The sequence below is a fragment of the Rhipicephalus sanguineus genome, chromosome 11 (genome assembly GCF_013339695.2).
Source record: "Rhipicephalus sanguineus isolate Rsan-2018 chromosome 11, BIME_Rsan_1.4, whole genome shotgun sequence".
Classification (NCBI taxonomy): Eukaryota; Metazoa; Arthropoda; class Arachnida; order Ixodida; family Ixodidae; genus Rhipicephalus; species Rhipicephalus sanguineus.
Genome location: NC_051186.1, coordinates 41,702,637 through 41,720,232, shown reverse-complemented (window position 1 = coordinate 41,720,232; position 17,596 = coordinate 41,702,637). Strand labels below are relative to the sequence as shown.

Below are 17,596 nucleotides of genomic sequence, written 5' to 3'. Positions count from 1 at the left end.
AAACATTTAGAAGTTTGAACAATATGAAGTCGAAGGCCAGCGGAGTTACGATGGGCATAGGGAAGATAAACTGCGTTATTTGTCGAAAACATAAAGGTAAGTATAAATAACGGCAAACTTACGATTAAGTCGCAATATTTTATAGAAGAAAGGCAAGTGAAAGTGAGACAGCGTGGCAAACTTTAGTTATGGATCGACACTGAGTGCGATCATTACTAAAGTTCATCACATTAGTCTAAACTATGACCAAACGATGACTAAACTAAGACGTCGTCCCATAGTCATGAATCGGTGTGTTAGTCGTGAATCTGAGACAACAGGTGATATACAAACTTGGGCCAGAATTCTTCCGTCCAGGGCACCATTTGTCCGTTGAGGCACTCCTGCAGAAAAGTTTACAGTGAAGGCGTAAGAACAGTGGAGCGCTGAGCGATAGGGGAGTCGTAGCTATTGTGTACTATAATTCATTCTGTAGTACATTATATAGTTCTAGCGTGTATCCGTAATGACCATTTACTTGCACTGAATAATGGCAGCACGTTATCGTGTTGTACAGGTTCTCTTGTCGAAAAAAAAAAGAATTTTAAAAAATGCAGCGTGTTTACCCTTACGCCGCCGACTAAAAGTTACATTATGTATACCGTAGCGAATTACAATATGCGCTGGGTCACCGCAATCTCCGTGTGTGCCTAGTTGGGGTCTACACCACCAGGTGGCGCCACCGATCCGGTCAGACACCTCGACATCGTCGTCATCTTTATTTCAGTCAATGACAAGTGACAAAATGCATACATTCGTCCTGTCTAAGAGGGTGACAAAAGGCACGAATGCGTGACAGAGAGTCATAACCCTTTCTATACACACATCACTCAAACAACAGCTGGTCCAATGCTGTTCACATGGGCATACTAATGCAGCAACAACTGCTGGTACCACAACGTTATTAAGGCGAAAGCGTTACACATGTCACGGCCACCTGGATCGGGGCGCGCGGCGGTGTTGCTCCGGCCGTCCCATTCAGCGCGCGCCCCTTTGAAAAGTTGTAATCACGGCCACCTGGATCGGGGCGCGCGGCGGTGTTGCTCCGGCCGTCCCATTCGGCGCGCGCCCCTTTGAAAAGTTGTAATTGAGGTAGTTCAGACGCGCGCCGCGACGCGGCGCTCTCCTCCTACCCCCTTGCGAATGATGCCGCGCTGACCGCGCCGTAGACAGCCGCAGATGTGTTTGGAAAAATGCACACTGGACATCGTGCACGTGGTGACTGGAATAAAGGTACGCTATTATGTAATGTTAATCGGGCTTTACACAGTGAGTGTTGTTCTCTGTAGCATGTTACAATCGAGATAGAGCCAAGCAGCGTGCTTAAGAGACTTCGTGTGGCGCGGCGCGTTCATGTGCCATGACCACGGCCGCTACATAAGTGCCATGACACATATATTGTGCCGAGTACGTGATTTTCCGTGCTTCTCATTCTTTGTTTTGGCAATCGTTTCTCCCACGGCCGCCTGGACCGGCGCGCGCCATGCTTCTTTCTAAAGGAAATACATTTTGTCGTCGTCGGCACTGCATAGCTATCTTCTGCGGTCGAGCGCTGTCATCACGTTGCTGGAAAACAATTGCGGTAATGATAATGCTGTAGTCGTTTTCTCCTTGCCGATGATAGGCAACATTTTGATATGGGCACGTCTCTTTGCATTTTGAAGTTCCCACGATACGACAGCGATGTGAATGCGACGTTCTTATTTAAGCGCAGGCCGCATGTAGGCGAATTTGAACGCGAAAGCGATGAGTGACGCTTGTCGCCTGCGAATTAGCTAAGGGTCGGTCGCGCAATGGCCACTTTCTCTCGTTTTGGTATCGAATTGTCGTTTTAACGCGACAGCATGAAAGAGCCCGTTTCCCAAGCAACATTTTATCCTTGGCAAAATGTCGGCCTGACGTCGCTGGCCAACTGCACTGTCGTTGGCTCAACCTTGGCAACCAATGTAGGGCCGGTCTTGGGGATTGACATTGGCCTCATGTGGGCCTGCGTCGGCACCCGATGTAGGCCCGTCCACCGTGGCCGACGATGCCGAGTGCATGCCGCTCGCGGGTTGACCAAGGCCCGACGTTACATAAGCGTCGATTTACCGACGGCCGTAGGTCGGTTGCGGACGTTTCTCGCTAGTATTGCTCTGCTTTTTTTTCTTATTTTTTGTGCGTGTTCTAACAAAACGCATCAATTGTTTTTCTGGTGTGTTGGTGCGTGTCGTATTTAATGTGAACGGGCAGTTTATAGAGGCGTTTAACTCTATCTGAATTAATTACGGGCAGAGTGCACATGTAAGACGGAAATAAACGCCTCTAACGGTCTGCACTAATTAACGTGTTAATACGTAACACACAATAAAAGAAAGACGTGAATATAAGTTTTCTCTCTTAGATGTTTCACATTGTCATACCACATTGACTTCAGGCAAGTAATTTGTTTTTTAGTCTGCGTTCCACGAGGTTACGCCTGTTAGCTGTAGCTGCGACTTTTTCACAATAAAAAAAGACGTGAATATACGTTTTCTCTCTTTAGATGTTTCACATTGTCATACCACATTGACTTCAGGCAAGTAATTTGTTTTTAGTCTGCGTACCACGAGGTTACGCCTGTTAGCTGTAGCTGCGAGTTTTTCACTCGCTTGCCTCATTTACCGTGTTTTTCAGAAACGTGCCGTACTGCTGCGTGCCTTACTGTAAGTCAACACCAAGAAAGATTACGTTGCCTCGACGCCAAAGTGGCATTCCTTCCAGCAGGTAAAGCTCGCGCACTCAAGGCCGCAGCATCCCAAGGGAAATCCGCCAACCTCCTTTAAGCAGCGGAACCAACCTTCGGATCGATTCCCCTATTCTGGAAGCACTCAGAAAAAAAGGGGTTTTTAATAAATCTCGTGCTTTCCTTCGCATGTATACTTTTTACTGATATGCTGCACTTAAGAACACCAAAACAATTTTCTTGAAATGTGACTCGCGGGTGTTTTCGCTTCGGTCACCATCATCACGACAAGGACTGGCGCACACACACAAAAAAATAAAGAATATAGCGATAGCCGCCATTCATCCTTTTATGTGCTTTTTGTGAGGGTGGGGGAAGTGCTATGCTAACTCACGGTTACTCTACAGCGATATCTTCAAGGCGCCGCAAACCTTCCCGCATAGAGAGCAAAGGAATGGAGGGGTAGTAGGCGCGCGCCGCGGTGCGGCGAAAGGAGCGGTCACGCCCCTTTCTGCAATTACGCCTCCTCCGTCCGAATGGGACGGCCGGAGCAACACCGCCGCGCGCCCCGATCCAGGTGGCCGTGGTTGTAATTGAGGTAGTTCAGACGCGCGCCGCGACGCGGCGCTCTCCTCCTACCCCTCTCCTACCCCTCTCCTAAAAAATGGAAGCGTGGGTAGAACAAAATGATATTTTGGGAGAACTTCAGAATGGATTTCGAATCGACAGGCGGTTAGACGATAATCTGTTTGTTCTTACCCAGTGTATAGAAATATCTAAAATAGAAAACAGGCCCTTATACGTAGCTTATCTAGATATCACCGGGGCGTATGACAACGTTAATCAGGAAATTTTGTGGGATATATTGAAGGAAGTGGGCATAGGTGACGACTGTGTACAGCTTTTGAGGGAAATATACCGAGGAAATACAGTTTGTATAGAATGGGAAGGAATAAGTAGCAAGGACAGCGTTGAAATTAGCAAGGGGCTGAGACAGGGATGCCCTTTGTCCCCGCTGTTATTCATGCTGTACATGGCGAGGATGGAAAAAGCGCTAGAAGGTAGCAACATTGGATTTAATTTGTCACACAAACAGGTCGGAGCGATGGTTGAGCAGAAGCTTCCAGGTCTATTTTATGCTGATGATATTGTCTTATTTGCGGACAGTCAAGATGATATACAGCGACTGGCAGATATATGCGGAAGGGAGTGTGAGGCTCTAGGACTAGGATTTAGTGCAACAAAATGTGGATTGATGGTATTCAATGATCACGGAGACCATACGGTATTAATACAGGGCCAAAAAATACCGAGGGTAAGCGAGTACAAGTACCTCGGAGTATGGGTAAATGAGGGGGATAGATATATGGAGGTACAAGAGAAAGCATCGGTAGCAAAGGGAAAGAGGAATGCTGCAATTATGAAGCACAGAGCTTTATGGGGATACAATAGGTACGAGGTGCTTCGAGGGCTGTGGAAGGGTGTGATGGTTCCGGGGCTTACATTTGGGAACTCAGTGGTGTGCATGAAGTCAGAGGTGCAATCAGGAATGGATGTAAATCAAAGGACGGTGGGCCGCCTCGCGTTGGGCGCTCACGAGAAGACGACAAATGAGGCGGTAAAGGGTGATATGGGATGGACAGGCTTTGAAGTGAGGGAAGCGCAGAGCAAAATGAGATTCGAAGAGAGGTTGAGGAAAATGAAGGAGAGTAGATGGGCAGAGAAGGTTTTCAGGTATTTGTATAGAAAAAGCGTTGACACGCAGTGGAGAAAAAGAACCAGGAGGCTCACCAGTAAATATACCGCTGGCAGTGCGGGCGATATGGCAACAAGGAGCATTAAGCGGAAGGTCAGAGAGGCGGAGAGGACTTATTGGATGACAGCGATGGAAAAGAAGCCGGCTCTGAGTAACTACCGAAAAGGAAAAAATGAAATAAGGAGGGAAAGGTTTTATGATAATTCAAGGGGAAGCGCTTTACTGTTTGAAGCAAGGTCGGGCTGCCTTAGAACGCGTAGTTATAAAGCGAGATTTAGTAACGAAGAAGAACAATGTACATGCTGCGGGGGAACTAAGGAAACGATGGAACATGTACTGATTGAATGTGGCGATATTCACCCAGGTATACGTGTGGGCACGAGTCTACATGAAGCCTTGGGTTTTAGGGACAACAATGGAAAGCTGAACACGTCCGCGATAGAAATAAGTAAGAGACGGTTAGAGTATTGGTGGCAGAAAAGTAGAGATAAAGAACAAAAATAAATAATGGCGGAAAATAAGGTCATTCTGCCTTAAGAGGCAGAGAGATGGACCGTGAATTTATATTTTTTGGTATAATAACATAGATTTAATCAATGTAGATAAGGTATTAGGCCAACATGAAACAAAGAAGCTTTTTTTTTTTTTTCTTCGAGCCTGGTGGCAGACATGTCACCGCCCCGTTTTAAAGGGGACGCTCATAGCATCCATCCATCCATCCATCCTTGCGAATGATGCCGCGCTGACCCCGCCGTAGACAGCCGCAGATGTGTTTGGAAAAATGCACACTGGACATCGTGCACGTGGTGACTGGAATCAAGGTACGCTATTATGTATTGTTAATCGGGCTCTACACAGTGAGTGTTGTTCTCTGTAGCATGTTACAATCGAGATAGAGCCAAGCAGCGTGCTTAAGAGACTTCGTGTGGCGCGGCGCGTTCATGTGCCATGACCACGGCCGCTACATAAGTGCCATGACACATATATTGTGCCGAGTACGTGATTTTCCGTGCTTCTCATTCTTTGTTTTGGCAATCGTTTCTCCCACGGCCGCCTGGACCGGCGCGCGCCATGCTTCTTTCTAAAGGAAATACATTTTGTCGTCGTCGGCACTGCATAACTATCTTCTGCGGTCGAGCGCTGTCTTAAGAGCATCACGTTGGTGGAAAACAATTGCGGTAATGATAATGCTGTAGTCGTTTCCTCCTTGCCGATGATAGGCAACATTTTGATATGGGCACGTCTCTTTGCATTCTGAAGTTCCCACGATACGACAGTGATGTGAATGCGACGTTCTTATTTAAGCGCAGGCCGCATGTAGGCGAATTTGAACACGAAAGCGACGAGTGACGCTTGTCGCCTGCGAATTAGCTAAGGGTCGGTCGCGCAATGGCCACTTTCTCTCGTTTTGGTATCGCTTGTCGTTTTAACGCGACAGCATGAAAGAGCCCGTTTCCCAAGCAACATTTTATCCTTGGCAAAATGTCGGCCTGACGTCGCTGGCCAACTGCACTGTCGCTGGCTCAACCTATGATGATATGTGGAGTTTAATGGCGCAAGGGCCATGCTTGGCCAAAGAGCGCCATGAACAGTGATGAAAGTAGTGACATTGATTCTTGAGTTACGGTTTGTAAAGGATGTGAACAATAATAATAATAATAATATATGTTGTTTAATGGCGCAAGGGCCATTGATGGCCAAAGAGCGCCAGGACATGATAGGGAAAGTGAACAATGGTTATGTTAAGTGGCTGTATAGGAGCCTAAAATTCCTCGCGCTAAAGGCGGATAAAACATAAGTAATAAAATCATGAAAGTGACGTGAAACATGTGCACAGAGAATGGATAACAAGAGGTCGTGATGATAAAATAATGAGGGTACGTTGCGAGCACGAACACCTCCTCAAGGCCTTTGAGGCCAAAGGCAGGGAGGCCACACTCTTAAAAAAAAGTTCGTAAAAAGGTAGTAACTGGAAGGAAAATGTTAGTAACGGCCACTGTTACTAACTCTCTGAGACAGTTACTATAACCATTTACAAACTCGAAAGCAGCAGGCGTGTTGTTACTACCCAAACAGCCAAGTTACTAACTCGAGTTAGTAACAAAAAGCTACTTTGCTTATAACCCTTCACAGTGCTGCAAAAACATGCGTTCACTCACTGAGTGAAGGTTTTTAATATATTTTAATATATTTTCTCAAACCCTTCTCGTATTCACTTTTTTTTATCATGGCTTGAAGACATATAATTTATACGACCAACATTTTTAGAGGAATTGATATTTGAGTCTGATTGCATGTCGCCCGAAATTTTATGCTGTCGTGTTTATCTTTGTTCCTCTGGATACGACGCTCGCCTTCGGACCAGGGGCCCCTGGGTTTGAATTCCCACCATGCCCAGAAATTTGTTTTTTTCTTTTGAGCCAAAATAGCCTTAGATGATTTATCGAGCTGAAAAGTTACCGTCAGCGTCCCGCGGCGTCGGGGAAAGCACGAGTGACGCGAGAAATTATGTCGTGATGACGTCACCATATGATGTTACGTCATAGATCGCCAAAATATGTGACGCCGTTGTGCCGTTATCACGACGTCACGTTACAGGATAACGTCATCACACGACATTATAGCTTGGTCAAAGGTAGATCTATCACGGATGATGTGCAAAACCACGTTAGGTGCAGATAGCTTTCGGAGGGATAAATACGACGACGGAGAAGAACAAGATGACGGCTTTCGTCTTCGACTCGTCTTACACTCTTAAAAAAAAAGTTTGGAAAAAGCTTGTAACCACGAGCAAATAGTAACAGCCGCTGTTACTAACCTTCTTGGACCATTACTAACTTTTTGCTACCTTTTTACTACCTACGTTAGCAGACACTTAAAAGTTGCAACGGTTACTACCTCTTGCGTACCGTTACTAACTTTTTGCGATGCACCTGTTAAATGAACTTGCTAAGCGAATCATAGAAGTTATTATTACGAGCTTTTTACAGCCTGTTCACTAGCACGGGGATCCATTCAAGATCATTGAGGCGATATTAGTAAGCTTAATACCCCGTGTTGGGTCTTGTATATTAGGCCATGTTGAGATGATATTACGCAAAATATACATATAATATATTGATTTTCTTAATATGCTTGATTAAAAGTTCTACGCTACGTTACCTCGCGCACCTAATAAAATTGTACGCGATATAAATATAGGCGCACAACTTAACCTACCTATCCTAAAGCCTAGCTGCCCACTGGCACCAGCTGCGTACCCCAGAGGTAGGGCTATATATACTCCTGGAAACACTTTTGAATTATACGTGTCGCGTAGCCTTGTCGTTGTGTATGTGTGCTGTTCTGATTCATGTCATACTGTGCATAATTACCTAATGATATATCGCAATGTTGGTGCTCGCGAATTTGACCGTTATAAAAGCAGGAAGCTCGTGATGCGAAAGGATCACGGTTACTAATTTTTTTTGGGTAGTAACCGTTACTACCTATTTTACTAGCTAGCAACGAGAAGGGTAGTAACCGCTACTAAGTGCGTTTGTAACGGCGAGGGTAGTAACGGTTACTAACCTCCCCGTTACTAACCGCACTTACTAACAGGGTAGTAACATATGTGACAAGTAGTTAGTAAACCGAAGTTAGTAAGTACTACAACCTTTTTTTTAAGAGTGCAGTGCTTTTCTTTAAAACAACTACCGCAGCAGCGGCCTCTGTGGAGAAGCCGTGCTGTGGTTGCCAGGGTAAATAACATTAAAACTATGTATATCTTTGAAATAGCGAAAGAGCGAGTCTTGTTTAAAAATAGGCTCCCTGCCTAAGAACATTGAAGGGTGAAGTGGGAGATGTTGGCGGTATGATGGGAAATGTTTTTCTCTAATATCTTCTAGATGCGTGCATTGAAGCAGGATGTGCAGGACAGTAAGTGGCGCGCCGCATTTTTCACAGATGGGTGGGTCACCACCGGACAGAAGGTGTGCGTGTGTACTGTGTGTATGTCCTATTCTAATTCTGCAAAGTGTGACTTCTGTGTGACGTGACTTTGATACCGGTGACCAAATGCCAAGACGCGGCTTGATGACGTGTAGCTTATTTTGCTTGTGCCTATCCCATGTACTCTGCCAAAAGGCCCTGAGCTTTCTTTTGAGTAAGGGTTTTAGATCTATAACAGGGACGGCTACTGATGTATTAGGACTGTTTTCGTGGGCGGATGCAGCTAGCTGGTCCGCCAACACGTTACCTTGGATCTCGCGGTGCCCTGGCACCCAGCACACTACGACACGCTGTTTGAGAGCGTAGACCGTGCATAGAAGTGTGTAGAGGGAGATGAGGACTGGGTTTTTGTGTTTTTTGAGAGTTTTGAGGGCTGTTACCACGCTTAGGGAATCGGTGTATATAACTGCCTTTTGTACTTTTAATTGTTTAATGTGTTTAACGGCCGCAAGTATCGCGTAAGCTTCTGCCGTGAAGATACTTGAATCAGGATGCAGAATACCGGAATCCGAAAAGGATGGACCAACGGCTGCATAAGACACAGAAGTATTGGACTTTGAGGCGTCTGTAAAAAATTCTGGGCAAGTGTATTTGTGTTGTAGTTCGAGGAAGTATGCACGGATATGTGTAATAGGCGCGTGTTTTGTAACTTCCACGAAAGATATATCGCAGTCAATACGCTGCCACTGCCACGGCGGGAGTTGTGCAGCGGGAGCCATTAGACAGTGTTCAAGAAGTGGCACACCCGTTTCCTGAGCTAGGCCCCTCACACGAAGTGAATAGGGCTGTCTCACTGAAGGACGATTGTCAAAAAGTGCAGAGCTAGACAAATCATTGACAGTAGAGTGCGAGGGGTGTTCGTTGTTTGCGTGCGCCTTTAGAAAATATGTGAACGATATGTAGGATCTCTGCAGGTGGAGCGACCACTCATTGGATTCAACGTAGAGGCTCTCTACGGGGCTCGTTCGAAAAGCGCCCGTAGAGAGACGGATGCCCAAATGGTGGATAGGGTCAAGGATCTTCAAGGCGCTCTGTGTGCAGACTGATAAACAACGGCCCCGTAGTCTAGGCGCGTTCGAATGAGGCTTTTATACAGGTTCATTAGGCATTTCCTGTCACTGCCCCATGAAGTGCGCGACAACACTTTTAGGATATTCATAGTCTTCATGCACTTATTTTTTATGTATTTGATGTGTGCTATAAAGGTGAGTTTAGAGTCCAGAATGACGCCTAGAAACTTATGCTCCACCTCTACATTTAACCGCTGGCCATGCAGGTCAATTTCGGGATTTGGGTGGAGGCCTCTCTTCCTAGAAAAGAGAACACAGGTGCTCTTTTGTGGATTTAAGCGGAACCCATTATCATCTGCCCATTGGGACACCTTGTTCAGGCCGAGCTGGACCTGCCGCTCACAAATGGCAAGACTGCAAGATTTAAAAGCTATTTGGATGTCGTCAACATACGTGCAATAAAACATAGTTCGTGGGATACAAAGATGCAAAGAGTTCATTTTTATGATGAAAAGTGTACAGCTGAGCACACCACCCTGTGGAACGCCGGTTTCCTGCACGAACGATCGTGACAAAGCATTTCCAACCCGAACACGGAATGTGCGGTTTGAGAGATAGCTTTCAATTATATTTAACATCCGGCCACGTATGCCTAAGTGTGACAGGTCTCTCAGTATGCCAAACCGCCACGTCGTATCATAGGCCTTCTCCATATCAAGGAACACAGAGAGGAAGAATTGTCTGTGGACAAAAGCCTCGCGGATTTGTGACTCAATACGTACGAGGTGGTCGGTGGTGGATCGACCTTCTCGGAAGCCGCACTGATATGGATCAAGCAGCTTGTTTGATTCTAAGAAATGTGTTAGGCGACAGTTAATCATCTTCTCAAATACTTTACAAAGGCAGCTTGTTAATGCTATGGGCCTGTAGCTGGAAACACTAGATGGATCCTTTCCCTGTTTCAGAACAGGGATTACAATGGCCTCTTTCCAGGCAGAGGGAATCTCGCCGGAAGTCCATACAGCGTTATAAAGGCAGAGGAGAGTTTTCTGTGTTTCGTAGGGTAAGTGTTTAAGCATTTGGTATATAACACGATCAGATCCTGGGGCAGATTCATTGCAGCAGTTAAGCGCTGCTTGCAGTTCAGCTAAGTTGAATGGTTCGTTGTAGGATTCGTTTTTTGCACATTTTCTTTCTAACTTTTGCCTTTCTATAGTTGTTTGTGTCGTTTGAACGTGTCGGAGTAGTGCGTAGAGCTGGACACACGTTCAAAATGTTCACCAAGAGAGTCTGCTTGGTCTTCCAGACTGTTGCCATCTGTGTTTACTAAAGGAAGTGAATGTGTCTGTTTGCCTCTTACCCTATTTACCCTGTTCCACGTCTTAGCCTCGTCTGTGTATGAGTTAATACCTGATAAATACTTCTGCCAGCTCTCTCTTCTTGCTTGTCGGCGTGTTCGCCTGCCTTGGGACTTGATCTGTTTAAAATTGATAAGATTCTCAGCAGTAGGGGAGTCGCGGAGTATCCCCCACGCTTTGTTTTGCTTTCTTCGAGCGTTCCGGCAATCGTCGTTCCACCATGGGACACGACGTTTGGAGCCAATGCCACCTGAATGAGGAATGGATTTTGAAGCGGCGTCAATAATAAAAGCGGTAAAAAACTGAACAGCAGCACCAATTTCTAAGGACGACATCTCAGCCCAGGAGACACGGGTAAGAGTTCCAAATTTCTCCCAATCTGCTGCATCAGCTTTCCACTGGGGAGCCTGTGGTGGAGATTCGTTTTCTTTTGGCGTGCTTAAGAGTATGGGAAAATGGTCGCTACCGTAGGGATTTTTAATGACGTCCCAGTTAAAATCAAGTAAAAGGGTGGGTGAAACAATACTAAGATCGATAGATGAGTAACTCCTGTTTGCAAGGCTAAAAAATGTACGCTCCTTCTTATTGAGCAGGCATGCACCAGCGGAGAACAGAAACTGCTCAATGAGACGGCCTCGCGCATCGCTGCGAGAGTCCCCCCACAAGCTACTGTGTGCATTGAAATCGCCAAGGACGAGGTATGGTTCTGGCAATTCATCAATAAAGGCCTGAAATTCGTGTTTGTGTAACTGGTAGTGTGGGGGTATGTAAAGTGAGCAAATAGTTATGAGCTTGTTGAAAAGAACAGCGCGAACGGCCACTGCCTCCAGGGGTGTTTGCAACTGCAATACCCGACATGCTACATTTCTATCTAATATTATAGCAACGCCACCAGAGGATGTGAGAGCATCCTGGCGATCTTTGCGGAAGATAATGTACTGTCTGAGAAAGTCAGTATGTATTGGTTTCAAGTGTGTTTCCTGTACACACAGCACTTTTGGTTTGTGTTTGTGGAGAAGTTCTTGAACATCGTCGAGGTTCCTGAGAAGGCCCCTCACGTTCCATTGGATTATTTGCGTGTTCATGATGAAACTAAGGTAGTGCTGTGTGTACGAAACGGGAGTTGTGGTTGTTTAGGTGGGGAGTTCGAACTCAAGTAACAGGGCCGTCCTCCGGCCCCGTTATCGGCTTCTTAGTTTTCTTAGCACGCTCCAGGGAGCTGCGCCGATCTTTCGGCACCAGGGGTGCCGAAGTAGTGTCCATTGCCTCCTGGGAGGCACTGGATGCCCGCACGTGCGAGCTGGTAGTTCGAGTTTCGGGCCTCGCCTGGCGAGACGAGGCCTTGAGACCCGATGACCCTGGAGTCGACGGGCTCTCTTTGCGAGTTGGCGGAGTAGACTGAACTACTGCCGCCTTGGGGGCAGGCGCCACAGCCGACGGTTCGCTCTGCGTGGACCGAGGGAGTGGCGGAGGCCGATGCGACGTTGCCCCCCGGCGCGCCGCATCAGCGTAGGGTGTGGTGGCGAGCACCTTTTACGGGCTTCGCGGAAAGAAATGTTCTCCTTGTACTTTAGTGTGATGATTTCTTTTTCTTTTTGCCAGTTTGGACATGCGCGTGAGTACGCCGGATGATCGCCGTTACAGTTGACGCAGTGAGGTGCGCCATTACAGTTTTCGGATATGTGACCTTGTATACCGCATTTAGCACAAGTTTGATGACCACGGCAGCTCAATGATCCGTGGCCGAATCTCTGGCATTGGAAACAACGTCTGGGATTAGGGATGTATGGTCTGACAGTTAATTTAATGTAACCTGTTTCGATGGTTTGAGGGAGAACACTGGATGCAAATGTAAGAATGAGATGTTTCGTGGGGATTTCCTTGCCTTCCCTCCTAATAACGATCCGTTTTACATGGGTCACGTTTTGGTTCTTCCATCCCTCTAGAAGTTCATCTTCGGACAGGTCAATGAGGTCGGTTTCCGAAACGACTCCGCGTGAGCTGTTCATGGACCTATGGGGTGACACTGAAATGGGTACGTTTCCAAGTGTTACGAGATTGCCGAGTTTCTGGTATTGTTGTTTAGCTGGGACCTCGAGAAGAAGGTCACCGCTTGCCATTTTGGTTACCTTGTAGCCCGGCCCAAAGGCTTCGGTCAAGGATTTTGCAACTATGAAAGGGGAAATAGTTCTTGCTAGTTTTTCGGGGTTCTGGCTGTGGAGTACATGAAATTTAGGGAACGTTTCTGTTGGTCGGGTCAAAGAGTTGAGTATTTCGTCGGTGCGCACCCTCTTGTGAGGGTAACGATCAAGGAGGCGGGGGAATGGAACTGTTTCCATGATAAATGTATGTGTTTCGGCAGCAGTGGCGGCCACCCACCATGGAGTCCAACAAGGGGACGCTGCAGCACTTAACATGTAAGGCTGCAAACGCCAGCCGTACAATGCCGCTATAACCTAATATACTATGTCCAAGAGAGGACACATATACACGGTTAACCCGAGCCGCCTACGAAAACGGGGAAGTAACTGAAGAAAAAGGAGACAGGACAGAAAGGAAAGACGATAGGAAAGAAAAAGATAAGAGTGGGGGATAGGAAAAGGCGACCGCCGATTTCCCCTGGGTGGGTCAGCCCAGGGGTGCCGTCTACGTGAAGCTGGGGCCAAAGGGGTGTGTTGCCTCTGCCGGGGGGCCTTAAAGGTCCAATCACCCGGCGTCGGCTCAACTCCCAGGATCCCCTTTTCCCCGGACACGGCAATGCCACGCACGGCTAGGCGTGGGAGGGGGTCGAAACCCCCCCGTTAGCTCGGGTCCGTGGTGTCGCTACACACCAAACGCCTGCTTCGCAGACGCCCCTGCGGGGGCTGGCTCAACCTAGGCAACCAATGTAGGGCCGGTCTTGGGGATTGACATTGGCCTCATGTGGGCCTGCGTCGGCACCCGATGTAGGCCCGTCCACCGTGGCCGACGATGCCGAGTGCATGCCGCTCGCGGGTTGACCAAGGCCCGACGTTACATAAGCGTCGATTTACCGACGGCCGTAGGTCGGTTGCGGACGTTTCTCGCTAGTATTGCTCTGCTTTTTTTTTCTTATTTTTTGTGCGTGTTCTAACAAAACGCATCAATTGTTTTTCTGGTGTGTTGGTGCGTGTCGTATTTAATGTGAACGGGCAGTTTATAGAGGCGTTTAACTCTATCTGAATTAATTACGGGCAGAGTCTGCACTAATTAACGTGTTAATACGTAACACACAATAAAAGAAAGACGTGAATATAAGTTTTCTCTCTTTAGATGTTTCACATTGTCATACCACATTGACTTCAGGCAAGTAATTTGTTTTTAGTCTGCGTACCACGAGGTTACGCCTGTTAGCTGTAGCTGCGAGTTTTTCACTCGCTTGCCTCATTTACCGTGTTTTTCAGAAACGTGCCGTACTGCTGCGTGCCTTACTGTAAGTCAACACCAAGAAAGATTACGTTGCCTCGACGCCAAAGTGGCATTCCTTCCAGCAGGTAAAGCTCGCGCACTCAAGGCCGCAGCATCCCAAGGGAAATCCGCCAACCTCCTTTAAGCAGCGGAACCAACCTTAGGATCGTTTACCCTATTCTGGAAGCACTCAGAAAAAAAGAGGTTTTTAATAAATCTCGTGCTTTCCTTCGCATGTATACTTTTTACTGATATGCTGCACTTAAGAACACCAAAACAATTTTCTTGAAATGTGACTCGCGGGTGTTTTCGCTTCGGTCACCATCATCACGACAAGGACTGGCGCGCACACACAAAAAAATAAAGAATATAGCGATAGCCGCCATTCATCCTTTTATTTGCTTTTTGTGAGGGTGGGGGAAGTGCTATGCTAACTCACGGTTACTCTACAGCGATATCTTCAAGGCGCCGCAAACCTTCCCGCATAGAGCGCAAAGGAATGGAGGGGTAGTAGGCGCGCGCCGCGGTGCGGCGAAAGGAGCGGTCACGCCCCTTTCTGCAATTACGCCTCCTCCGTCCGAATGGGACGGCCGGAGCAACACCGCCGCGCGCCCCGATCCAGGTGGCCGTGCACATGTCTCACGAGTCGGAAAACCCGTCGCCAGGCGGCGTCGTTAACACGAATGGCAAAAGTCACGTGAACAAGTGATATGACGTCATATGAGGGCGTCGATCTAATCGACCGAGGACGTACGTAAAAGTAATTTGATGAGACGGTCTCGCGAGAGCATACGCTTTCTGACTCGAAATTCGAAAGTCGTGGGTTCGGACCCCACTGTCGGCAAAAAAGTTTTTTTCTGCCACTTTAATTCAGTTCAATTGATGTCGTAATTACTACTACAGTTGTGAACAACAAATAGTACTCCCTATGCTTTCCCTGGCTTAAATGTCTGTTCATTTAATTTGGTTGTGCCTAAGAAAGAAACGAGCGCCTCGAACAAATAATTCTCCTATTTAAGATTTTGTCATAACGAACTTTTAAATAGAAACGAAAAATTACTCTTAAATAACGAAACGTCAAGTGCTTACGACGTGCAAGAGCAGTAAAATGGTGCATACAGAAAAACTGCACAAGAATCACAGCAAAAAAAAAAAGAAAGAACTCTCTCATATAATATGCATTGCCTAAGACGACTAGAAGGCGAAAGCCGTCTTCTTTTTGTTCTCAGTGGATGTATTTAGAGTTACCGTAGGATATATAGTAACTCCAGATGTATTGATCCTCCCCCGCCCCCCTGCGACAGGTTTCTGCAACTAACGTGGTTTTGTTTGCACTGCCTCCGGGATCGGAGGCATTGCCAGCCTTCTGCAGCTTACCTGATTTTGCACTGCCTCCGTGATCGGTTTACCTTTCACCGAGCGAAGATGTCATGTGATGACGTCATAGTGACGCCATGACGACGCCACAGATTTTGACGATCTGTGACGTCATGATGATCTCATATGCTGACGTCATCACGTGGTTATATTTTGCATCACGCGTGTTCACGCCGATGCGGCGGGACGCGGGTAGTCAGTTTTCGCGTGTGATGGGGCATCTAAGGATTTCGCCTTAAGAAACCCGCTAGGCAACAACGCAGCCCTTAGTTCTCACCAAACCCTACCCCACAGGTGGCCCTGCTCGGCTGTTCAGACCTACAGGCCCAGCAGGCCTTGGTGCAGAGAGCAAGGGCGGCGGCTTCAACGAATGGGGTCCCGGAATATGGACTCCACCTAGTCTGTATAGGAGCCTCTAAAAAGGTCCCACCGATCTCTTTTGCTAATAAATGCTTTTCAACACTACCACCCGCTCGGTGCGAGCCTTGCTCAGCATGGAATCATTGTGAATAAGGCTTCATGCATTTGGTAAAGACACCGCTAAGCTTGGAAAATTGTCCACCGTAGAAGCACCAATCGTGGTGTATAAATGTAGTTACATAATACCTTGAACGCTTTTCCAAGTTCCTTGGCGCTTTCAAGGCTCGTCAAGTTCACTTTTTGGAGTTCCTGGAACAAAGAAATATACGAACGAGTTCCAGACGTTGAATGTCTTACTGCATGTATACCGAGTGTTTCATAAAGAATAATAACTAAAGGAACAACGCAGGAACGAAATAAAAAAAAATACTGCGCGTTGTGTGCACGTATAGGAAGTTAAAACCAGATCATCACGTGCACGGTATCTGTGATCGTACATATTTGAGTAATTGTTGCGTGCGGCAGCCCTAAATGCATTAAGTTGCACACAATGTATGTATACATGCATCTTATGTTGTTCAGCTTTGTATGTTCATAAGTCTGATGACTTTATTGGGGAAATTCCTGTGGAAATTCCTGGGTGCGCGACTCACCTCTTTCATGTCGGTGGTGTAGTTATAGACGCAGCTGTAGAAATCTCCCAGCTGAAAAAAAAAACGAGCTTCATTTCACGGAAAGGAAAAAAATTGGGGCAACCACGCACTAGTGGTGCGAAGACTGAGGAAGCGGTGGAGCAGGTGGCGTTGCCCTCCTCCTTTCCCTCCTCCTCCTCACCATCACTTCCCTTTCCCACCCCTTTGCTATACTGTAGTATACATGGCTATGCTATGCTTTCTTTCTATCTCTTTCTTTGTCTCCCTCACTTTCTTTCTCTTTATTTCGTTGTCTCTCTTTCATTTCTTTCTTTGTTTCTCTTTCTCTCTATCTTCTCGTTCTCTTGCTCTCGCCCATAGCAACGCAACCATGGTTCTCTTTCTACGCTAAGGTGTCCTCATTTAGAGTCAGTTATCGTGCACTTCTCCCCCTCTTTCATACCGTCTTTCTCCTTTCCATTTAAAGAAATAAAGAATCACTCATACGCGAAGCGAGGCACAGCTGTGCCAAGTGGTTGCTAGGAAACGCGCAGTGACGTCATAGCCAGGCGCCGTTTCTGGTCTACGCGTTACGGACAAACGAAAAAAAAAAACGAAAAGCTTATATCAGCTCCGCTGTTAAAACGTGTTATCCCGAAAAACGCATATCATGCAGGATCGTGTATCGAGGAGACTCTGCCGCACTCAACAGTGCAGTCGGCCTGCGTACGGCCCGCGAAAAAAAAGAAAAAAAAAAGGAAATTTCGAGCCGAGTTAGGTGCCCGAATTGTGTACTTCAGTAAATCAGCGGCCGCGAATTCACAAAACTTCTCTTTCGTAAGTGCATTTTCTCATAGGTCAGCCGGCTTCACTAATGATATGTCCCGCATCGTGATTGGCTGAAATTTGTATCTCTTACGATAGGTGTATTCATGTGGGAGGTA

The 17,596-nt window shown here is 46.9% G+C and overlaps 1 long non-coding RNA gene across 1 annotated transcript; it reads right to left on the bottom strand.

The window, feature by feature from the left end:
* Window positions 1-333: 333 nt before the first annotated feature.
* LOC119374336 (uncharacterized) lies at window positions 334-16,724 on the bottom strand. The gene is made up of 3 exons (XR_005180138.2): window positions 16,674-16,724; window positions 16,267-16,329; window positions 334-383 (listed from the first exon to the last, which is right to left on the bottom strand). It is a non-coding gene; the product is annotated as an uncharacterized LOC119374336 (long non-coding RNA).
* Window positions 16,725-17,596: the final 872 nt, after the last annotated feature.